This window comes from Myotis brandtii, unplaced genomic scaffold (genome assembly GCF_000412655.1).
Source record: "Myotis brandtii unplaced genomic scaffold, ASM41265v1 scaffold274, whole genome shotgun sequence".
Lineage (NCBI taxonomy): Eukaryota > Metazoa > Chordata > Mammalia > Chiroptera > Vespertilionidae > Myotis > Myotis brandtii.
The window spans coordinates 3,848,103-3,858,724 of record NW_005360425.1 but is presented as its reverse complement, the minus strand read 5'-3'; the positions used below and the strand labels follow the sequence as shown (position 1 = coordinate 3,858,724).

The following is a 10,622-nucleotide window of genomic DNA, read 5'->3' as shown; positions in this document are numbered from 1 at the left end:
ACATCCCCAGTAGGGAGTGTGCAGGAGGCAGCTGATCGATGTTTCTCACTCTCTATCCCTCTCCCTTCTTCTCTGTAAAAAAAATCAATAAAATATACTTAAAAAAATAAAAATCATCATTCTCCCCTTTAAAAAAAAAAGGGACGCTTAATCCCACTGTGCCTTTCGTGGCTGTTGGACTCCTCTGTGTATTCTCCTTGCTTCTCCCTCATTGAGGATCATCACTGTTTCATTCCTTAAGTTAACCTTTATTGGGCGTCTACTTTATACCAGGCATGGAACCATAATTTGGGGGCCCAAAGATGGATGACGTAATTCCTGCCCTTGGGACTTCACAGCTGGGAGAGAGAACCGTGAACAGGCCATGGTACCCTGGTGTGGCGAATGCCGAATGCCCTCACAGAGGAGGGAGCCCTGTAGCATAGGAGTGCGAAGAGGCTGTGCAGGGGTCAGCTTGGAGGAGATGAGAATATTTCCTGGAAGAGGTAGTAGAATCAAGGCAGAATCTTGAAAGGAAAAACGGAAATCTCCAGGCTCAGAAGAGGGAAGGGAATCTGGGGTCGAGGGAACAGAATCTGCAAAGGCCAGAAAGTGTGACAATGGGTTTATCACTCTGTCGGGTGCTATGATAAGCTCTTTACATGCATGAACTCTCCGTAACCCTGCAAGGGGAGGGCTCTTGCTACCTTTAACTTACAAATTGGGAAACTGAGGCAGAGGAGAGTGCTGCCTTGGGGAGAGGCAGGACAGTGTGTCTAATGTTGACAATCAGTAAATGGAGGAGTTGAGATGGAAACCAAGCTGTGCCCAATTCTAGAGCAGGAACTAGTTAAGGGGGTGGGAAGCAGGGTGGGTGGAGGTGTGCAACAAGGGTAATCTCCACAATGAGGTCATTTATTTATGGACTGTTTATAGGGTGCATTGTGGTTTCTAAGTCACATTTCCATTCCTTTTGTGTCCAGCAGTTCCTGGTGGGACTGACTTTCAGTGCCCTGGCCTCGGCCCCTTTAAGGGCCAGACAGACACAGGAAGGGCAGCCGGGCTCTGGGCTCGTGTCAGAGTCAGGGGAACTGCTGCTCAGAGCCCTGGCGTTGGAGGTCCCGGGCCAGGCTGCAGGGCTCTCTGGCTCTGATGGATAGTGTTATGTTGTGACTGCCTGGGGGCGTCGTTTGGTGACTTCATGGGTTCCTGTGGTCAAGGGCCGAAGAGCCTCATTGATTTGGAGCAACATGGACAGTTGCTTTGGTGCCAGCTTTGGGTCCCCACTACATGCCCACAGTTTCTCTGAGGTTGTCCATGGTCGTGAGACTGTGTGCATATTTTTTTAAGAATGACATTCTTGTGGCAGAGCTAAGAGGCTGCTTTTAAAAAGCAAGAACTGCTCAGCTGATGTGACTCAGTGGTTGAGCACTGACCTATGAACCAGGAGGTTATGGTTTGATTCCTGATCAGGGCATATGCCTGGTTGTGGATTTGATCCCCGTGGGGGGCATGGCACGCAGGAGGCAGCCCATCAGTGAGTCTCAGTCATCACTGATGTTTCTATCTCTCTCTCCCTCTCCCTCTCCCTTCCTCTCTGATATCAATAAAAACGTATTAAAAAAAAAAGCAAGAGCTGTGAGCCGATGGAGCCAGTCCCACTCTCTGTCCGGACATCAAGTGAGTGGCTGCTCATAAGGCAGGAGGGTCTCACAATGTGCGGGCTCAGCCTGCTTCTGGGAGCTCCGAAGGGCGTGGTGTGTCATTCCCAAGGGGTTTCGAGGGACAAGGACTGCTCGGTAGTATCACAGAGCTCACGTTGCAAAGCTATACTCGCATACATCACACTGACAAAAGCTAAGGCTTGTTTAAAATACGCATCTCTGGGAATCCTCTCTTGCAGAGACAAATGAACACTTTGAAGAACAGATTCAGTCTACGTTAGACACAAAGGGGATGAGAGACTTAATTCAAGGGAAGGAGCGCTATGATTTCGGGGCTTGAAGCCTTGAGCTTGATTTGGTCCGCCTGTGACAGCCTGATGTTTGTGCTGCGATGCACTTCAGACGCGACCTCCCCGTGCAAGCAATGCAGAAATGACATTAGCGGCCGGCATAGGGGCATTAATGGACTGTGGTTCGTTCACAGGGCTGGTCTATATGGCACCTGAGTGAGAGCCAGAAACAGGAGCCCTTTCTGGAAGGAAACAGCCTCAGGGTGCTGGCTTGGCAAGCAACGGGGGCTGATTTTTCTTGTTTCCCTGCTCCGCGGGCCAGGGGCCCTTGTGAAAACGGCACACCTGTGCCTAGCAGCCCAGTTTGCAGGGGTCCTGAGGGTGAGATGGGGTCTTTGGGGTGTGAGATGACTCCATCAGGGGGGTTACCTGAAGCTGGTCTGGGAGCCAGATAGACCTGTGTTTGCATGTCGGCTCAGTTGGTCGCTGGCTTTATTCCTCATGTGTAGCTTGGGAATGGTCAGTCCCCACCTCCGCAGGCTGCTGTGAAAATCAATGAGATGATGCAGGTAAAAGGCTGAGCACAGCACCTGTCATTCAGGGAGTGCTCAGGGCAAGGCAGGGTTAGGCGATGTCCGTGCCCTGGAGGAGTCCACAGACAGGCTGTTTTAAAATTAGGTTTTGTTGTTATTCTGGTGTGGTGAGGCCGACAGATCAGGAGACAGCTGCCATCAGAGAGATGGTTGTTGCTCACAGTTCCCAAGAGGAGGGGGCACACCACGCTGTAGGGAAAGCACTGAGTCAGTTGGGAGACTAAAGGAATGGGAGGAAATGTGGGCGAGAGCTTCCATTGTGGTCTCCGAGGGAAGGAACGGACAAGGCGGGAGGAGCAGTGTTCTGATCGGCTGGTCTGAGTAAAGCCAGCGGGCTCTGGGGTGTGGGGACTGTCCCGCGTTTCAGGTGCTTGGCCCTGGGGTGACTGCCAGGGGAATACTGGAGCGTCAGAGCCTTGTGAGGTGATGGGGGTGTGGGCTTGGATTGCCTGGCTTGGTCTGAATGGCTCACTTGCAGGGGGTTTTCTCCCGTCTTGAGGAATGAGCTAGTCCTGGGAGAGGCAGTCTCTCCCTGGTCAGCAAGACCCAGATGCCAGAACACCAAAAATGGAGAAAATAAGAAAATATCGTCACTGTACAGGTGAAAAGGCAGATAGGTAAATAGGCAATTTCCAAGCACTGTGGTGAGGGCTTCGTTTCTGTGTGGGACACAGAGAAGCAGGGAAGTGGGGGAGGCTCCCAGGAGGAGGCTGCGCCCGAGCCAGGGCTTGAAGGACGGCACCAATGCCCGGCACAGCGCTAAGGTGGCTATGATGTGGATCTCTTTGAGGACCATTGTTCTTCCCACCACAACAGCTACATGTTGCCTTTTTTCCCTTCCCAATGTTTATGGCTCCATTAGACTTGAGCTACTTCCCGAGGATGAGAATTTGATAAGGTCTGTATCCTTGGCAAGTAGCACATTGCAGCTGTGGGCACACTTTAATTCTTGAGCAAATACATTCTGACTGCTTCACCTTATGGATAAGAGCATGGGAGCCTAGAGAGATGAGTGGCTGGTTCAAGGTTATACAGGTCCAGTGGCCGAGCGGGATTCAGAACCCATGTCATCTGAGTGTGTCCGAATTCATACCTAAGTAGACAGTGGCCCAAAGCTCAGTGCACAAGGTGCCCTATTCTATTCCCCTGGAATGACACTGACGTTTCTACCAACCCTGCCTCCTGGGGTTGTTTAGAAGGACAACCTATCTATAGAGCATCTAAGAAAGAATCCAGGCTGTGTGGCCTATAAGACCTAGATTTTAGTCTGGTGTCTACCTTGTATCAGTTAGTTATTACTGCATAACAAACTATCCCAAGGCGCTGAGGTGGCTATGATGTGGATCTCTTTGAGGACCATTGTTCTTCCCACCACAACAGCTACATGTTGCCTTTTTTCCCTTCCCAATGTTTATGGCTCCATTAGACTTGAGCTTCCCGAGGATGAGAATTTGATAAGGTCTGTATCCTTGGCAAGTAGCACATTGCAGCTGTGGGCAAACTTTAGTTCTCGAGTAAATACATTCCGACTGCTTCACCTTATGGATAAGAGCATGGAAGCCTAGAGAGATGAGTGGCTTGTTCAAGGTTATACAGGTCCAGTGGCTGAGCGGGATTCAGAACCCATGTCATCTGAGTCTGTCCACATTCATACCTAAGTAGACAGTGGACATGACACTGAATTTCTACCAACCCTGCCCCTGGGGTTGTTTAGAAGGAAAACCTATCTATAGAGCATCTAAGAAAGAATCCAGGCTGTGTGGCCTATAAGACCTAGATTTTAGTCTGGTGTCTACCTTGTATCAGTTAGTTATTACTGCATAACAAACTATCCCAAATCCTAGTGGTATAAAGCAACAACCATTTACAATTTCTCATTTGTCTATGGGTTGGTGTGTGTGTGTGTAGGGGGTTCTATTGATCTGGGTCAGACTTGGCTGATCTTGGCTGGGGTTGCTCACATGTCTGTGGTCACCGAAAGGGGTCAGCTAAGGATGGTGGTCTAAGATGGCCATGAGCTGGGACAAATAGCTTTGCTCTATGCAGTCTCTTATCCTCCAGGGGGTAAGTCTGAGTTTGTTGTCATGGCAGCGGCAGAATTCTGAGTAAGAGGGGAAGTGAACAAGATCCGAACTGGCACATCATCACTTTTACTGCATCCTCTTGGCTAAAGCAAGTCAGAGATTGGAATTAAGGGGTAAGAAAATGTGTCCTTTTTTATGAAAGGATCTATGAAGTCACATTGATACAGGGAAGAGTAGAAAATTGGGGCCAGTTGACTAGTTAGTTTATCCCAGGAGTTGACCTCATGCCTGGTCAAGTTTCTTAATTCCTCTCATCCCTAGTTCCCTATTCTGGAAAATAGAGAATAGTGATAATAAACACCACATTGTGGTGAGGATTAAATGACATAAGACATACAAAACACTTAATCTGACGGGTGCTCCAAAAGGACAGCAGTTGCACTGCTCAGTAAGATCAGCAGTTGCTATTATTCCTGTTGTTACTATTTTTATTACATAACTAGAGGCCCGATGCACGAAAATCATGCATGGGTAGGGTTTTAGGCCTGGCCGGCGATCAGGGCTGATCTGTGGGGTGACCGGTGGGGTGATTGGGGGGCCCCTGCTGGCACCTGCCTTGGCTGGCCTGGGGCCTGTGGGCTGGGGGCAGCTTCTGAGTTGAGCATCTGCCCCCTGGTGGTCAGTGCATGTCATAGCGACTGGTCGTTCCACCGGTCATTTGGTCAATTTGCATATTGGGCTTTTATTATGTAGGATAATTTTTCCTATCATTGTAGTTATTATAAGGACTGGCAGAAAACCATGGTTCTGATACAAGATAACAGATGCTGGCATGACAAACCTCACTTTGCTGGGAAAGGGAAGAGGCCAAAGCATTGCCGTTTTCCAGGTCACTGAGCCCCCACTACCCTTCTCTTTCATTTTGTAGGGAGGTGACTGTTGTTAAAGATAAATATGAAACAGCATTTAGGGAAGGCATGGGACTTGAATTCAAAGGACCTGGATCCAGGTACCAGGTCCTCATCTATTAGCTGTGAAAATTTGGGCAACGTACTTTACCTCTCTGAATGTCCATTTCTTTACCTAGAAAACGGAGCTCATAGTACCTACTTCACAAGTCTGTTTGTGAGCTGAATCAATTGACATAGGTAAAGAAAAAAAGAGCGTTGTAAGCAGGAAAACACTAGATAAATATTAATTATTACAATCAGTTCTTTTCTTTTTGTCACTTGCATCTGTGCCCTCAAAAATCTCAAGCTGTCTCAGGATGACAGAACTTTAAGAAGATAATAGGCGTTTCTTGGCTCTCTGGTTACCTGTGAGTAGGAAACTTACTTTAACTTGTGTCATTTTCCAGCAGTTATCTAAGCTTAAAAGTTTCCTAAGAAGGGACAAATTCCAAATGTTCGATGTTCTAAAATCGAAAGGAATGACTCACAGGTCATTAGCATCCTGGAACATAGTGGCTTCTGTTTTATTGCTATTAAGTAGGATTTAGCTCTATTTTATTAAGGCAATTTTTACAATCATGTGAGAGGTTAATGCATTTCGCACATAATCCACTGCCTCGCTCACTAAATGCTGAACCCATTAAAGCCACGCCAGGCAGGGGGAGATATCAAGACAGAGTGACAAATTATGGGTGGTGCGGAATGAGTGACTGCAAGTATCTGAGAGTATTTCTTTCTCTCTTCAAAATATAAAATTTGTTTTCAAGCAGGAAAATAACAGGGCTGTCCTGGCAAAAAAAAAAAATACTAATTTAGGAGCATATTGCTGCAGTGGGTGAGCTCTGCTGGGCATTGATGGACTGACGTTTAGGTGTTAAAGCTGGGAGTACATAGAGATCATCCTTTCAATGGCTCCCAGCCCCCTTGCCAGTTAGATCTCCTTTTATTACTTCTCTCCATCCCAGGACCTGAAAGAGAGTATCTGCCAAGGATGCTGCATTTATTAAACGGTAATGGATTTTCCCTCCCACCGTACTCTCTTCATCAAAGACATAGCTGGTTAGAGTTTTGAGCAGCAGCGGGTCACAATGGTCACATGGGTACCTGAAGGCCGGAGAAGGAGGCAGGGGCCAGGTCATGAAAGACTTTGTAAGATTTTTAGAGAGTTTGAGCTCTCTCCTTTAGGATGTAGGAAGCAGGGCTGGTTTTCTTTTTAAATCAACTTTACTGCAATATGTTATGCACAGTAAAATGTACCCATGCACAATAAAGTGCACAGTTTGATGAATTTTTACAAACGCATTCACTCAAGTAAATACCACCACAATCAAGATGCAGAACATTTTCATTGCCCTCCCCCCAAAGTTCTGTCGTGCCTCAACCCCTTAAATCTTCTTGGATCAGAATGGTACAGATGGAAATAAAGAGGGGGAAAGTTTTATGTCAGAAACTTCTGGGAAGACAGGAAGGAGCAGGGAGGGTTCAGTCCTCCAACAGCCACCCCCAAGATGGAAAAGGAAAGTTAACTTCTGTTTGTACCTTCATATCCATTCTCCTCTTCTTTCATAGCAGTAAAACTCAGATGGTCACACAGAATAAAAAGTACATTTCCTAGGCTCCCTTGCAGCTAGGTATGGTCATATGATTGAGGTCTACACACGGGAATGTACGTAGAAATGGCGAGGGTCATTTGCAGGACATGTTCTTAAAGGGAGGTTGTATGTGACTTCCTCCATCATCTTACTCCTGGCTGGATTATGGACTTGATGGCTGGAGCTGAAGCATCCACTTTGGACGAAGGCAATATGCTGAGGAAAGTAGAGCAGGAAGACTAAATGAGCCAGAGCCCCTGACACTGTGGCATCCCATCATTAACTCCCGACTGACAACTTCTGGATTTCTTTGGCCTGAGAGACAAATACACATACATCTTGTTTAAAGCACTGTTATTTTTTATTGTCCATCACTTGTAGCTGAAGCTCATTCTAATTTATCGACCCTAATTGCTGATTGCCCTGTTCCTTCAGGGAGAAGGTACAGTGACTTCCTAATCAGCAACAGATTATCCAAAGTGAAACAACTGTAGATGTCATCACCAAGCAGGAGCAAATAGCAAAGAGCTGCTGGGCTTGTGAAAGACAAAGCACTTCAACGAGGGACTGAACATTCAGCACGAACCACACCCAGCAAAAGAAGTATTTTCAGGAAATGGAGAGGAACTTTAAAAAGCCCTCTTTATTGTATTTTTCGTGAGACTTAAGAGGGCGTTATGTTGATTTTAAAAGATCAATCTGAATACAATGAAGAGTTCTTAGAGAAGGAAGGTGTGATTTCCAGTCCTTTCTATTCCATTAAGGCTATGCATAACGGAAGGAAACTTCAGAAATCGCCTTGATTAAGTAGAAAATGAGCTTGAAAATTTCTCCCAAAACTCAGATGAAAATTATGAGGAGGCTTAACAGAAATGTTAAAGGAAAAGAACTTTAAAAATAATGGAGCGATATAAGCAAAAATGGTCACGGAGGACCAAATCCAAGAAATTCACCATCTATTAAGTGGAAGTCCCAGACATAGAAAGCTTTACAGACGTAAAACTATAATAAAAGGAATATTTTCCTCAAATCGACAAGAATAAATAGATCTTCAAACAAAAATATCCACCAAGGTTTAGGAAAAAACATCGAAGGAAGTTTAACTTAAGAGAGTGTCCTATAAGTATCAAAGAACAAGGAAACAATGATCAGGTGGGGAAAAAAAATCAGGCTGATTTCTGATTTATCTTCAAGTTATGCTCAAATATAATGAAAACTATTTATCAAATTCTGAGGAAAAATAATTGTGACTAGTTTTTCCTCTAAAAATAAAGTATGAAAATAACAACAAACTTTGGTTCTTTACTATGTGCCAGGCACTGTTCAAAGTGCACTTGCTGAATTATTTCATCGAACACTCGCAACCCCGTAAGGGAGATACTATTGTCCTTTTTACAGATGAAAAAATAGAGGCACAGAAAGGTTCAGTAACTTGCCACACAGTGTAGGTAGAAGAGGCAGAGCTCATGCTCTCAGCCACCATACGACACTGCTCCCTAAAATAAGATGCGAAATATCAATCTCTTCTAGGGAAGCCAGATTTTAATCAAACACTCCCACATACACATGCAACTATGATAAATGCCATGAGGGGGTGCTATGGATTTTTTCTGCCTGGGAATCCAGCCTGCCATTTCACTGATGAATGGCATGTAGCTACTGTTTATGGAATGCTTAAAAAAAAAAGAGTCCGAGTGTCGCATGCAGGGGAAAGTGGGGGGAGGACCTGGGGAGTGCGTTTCCACTCACAGGGAGCACAGAGGAACTCGGACTCGGGAGGCACCTTGCCTCGCAGAGGAGGAGGGTCATCATCGCCGTATCCAGCGCCTGCTTCTGAACCCATCGACGGGGAGCTCACTACTTTCTGCAAAACCCATGTCTTCATTGGACACCTGGACCCCAAAGTGCCCCAGACGTCACATCTGAGGCTGTCTCTGAAGGTCTGAGATAGAAAACGATCATGACGTCTTGGCTGGTTTACATTTAAGAGCAAGGGGCAATGTGCCTGTTTGTCTCCCATTCTGAGCGTTCAGTGTCTTTCCAAAGGGCAGATCATGCTTGTCATGGAAGAAGGAAGTGCTTCTGAAGGCTGTGCTGCGGCTTCCCAGGGGCTGACCCGGCAATCACGCCTCCTGGACATCTGGGGTATCCTCTAGCTCAATGGGTCTCCTCATTTCCCAATTCACTCACTACTCATTCACCCGTTCATTCACTGCTCCCCCCGCCCCCCCCATACACACACATCTATTCATTTACTTTTTTCATTCACTGATTGATTTCTGCAGGCATCTGTCAGGCCCCTGCTGGTCTGTGTGCAGCACAGGGGAACAGGATCCATCTCCGGAGGTTCTGCCAGGTTTGGAGTCGCTCTGACTCAGTTGCCGACTATGAAAAGTCCTGCAGATTCCACTGTGGGTGGGGTCTGTGAACGGGGACTACACTGAGCATTAACGAGAGGACCGGAACTGTGTGTCCACGTCAGAGCTCCTGTGGCCCTGCCGTCCCGGCAGCATAGAGCACTCGTTGGGGAGATGTGGCCTCACGACAAAGCTTCTATAAATGAAACAGGGCTTGAGCTTTCTGTCTCGTTCCCGTTTTATAATGAGGATGGGGCTCAGGTCGCGTTTTCCTGAGCCACCGCCCGAAAACAAGGTATGAGTTTGTTCCACTTTAGCACATGTAGACAGTAGAGGCAGCCCCGAGCACTCCCAGGAGCGGTGCTTCCATGGCAAGTAGCCAGCATCACAGCGCAGCCCCGGGCTGGGGCCTGACCGGGTGCATGGACACCTCTGGCTCCCTATGAAGCAAGGCCCATGCAGGGGCCCGTCATGAGCCACACAAGGGCTACCACTGCCCAGGCCTTCGGGATGGGCCACTGCACAGGCCTGGAACCCTGTGGTCCTTCTGCGTGCTGTGTCGGGGCCCCTGTGTGTCCATGAGGGGTCTGGTGGGTGGCAGGAGAGACAGTCTTCCCACCGTGTCCCTGTACTGCTCCGGCCTCTCCGTTTGGCCAACTGTGCAAACCTCTGCTCAGCCTGGCAGCCGGAGCAGAGCCAGAGGCCTCCCGACTCATCGCTGTAGCTGTTCTGGAACTTGGCACCGTTACTTGTGTTCCTCAAAGTCGTAATCACCAGCACTCGGCCTGGGTTAGTGAACTGGCGCAGGGAGCAGCGTGGCCCGCTCTGCCTCCTGCTGCCCGCAGACCGATGGCGGGTGATAGCTTCGTGGTTCATAATAATACCAGTGATGATAATGGCTATCATTTATCGGATGCTTGCTGTGGGCCCGGCTCAGGCTAGGTGTTTTAATGCGGAACCTGCTCCTCCCCCAGTTCTCTCCACCCATCGCCCCCACCCCGGGTCTGGTTCATGACCCTGGATTTACATGGCAGCTTTTATTTTAGAGCAGGGGAGGCGAGGGGTATTCTGGGGACGACAAGGCTAGAGCGGGCCATGTGCACTGTTTCCCCTCCGACCCCTCGTGTGGCCTGGGTTTGAGCATTTAGGTTGGGGGGAGAATTCCAGGAACGG

The 10,622-nt window shown here is 47.8% G+C and overlaps 1 pseudogene; it reads right to left on the bottom strand.

Moving 5' to 3' along the window:
- LOC102239602 overlaps positions 1 to 10,355 on the bottom strand; it is a 124,211-nt pseudogene extending 113,856 nt beyond the window's left edge.
- Positions 10,356 to 10,622: the final 267 nt, after the last annotated feature.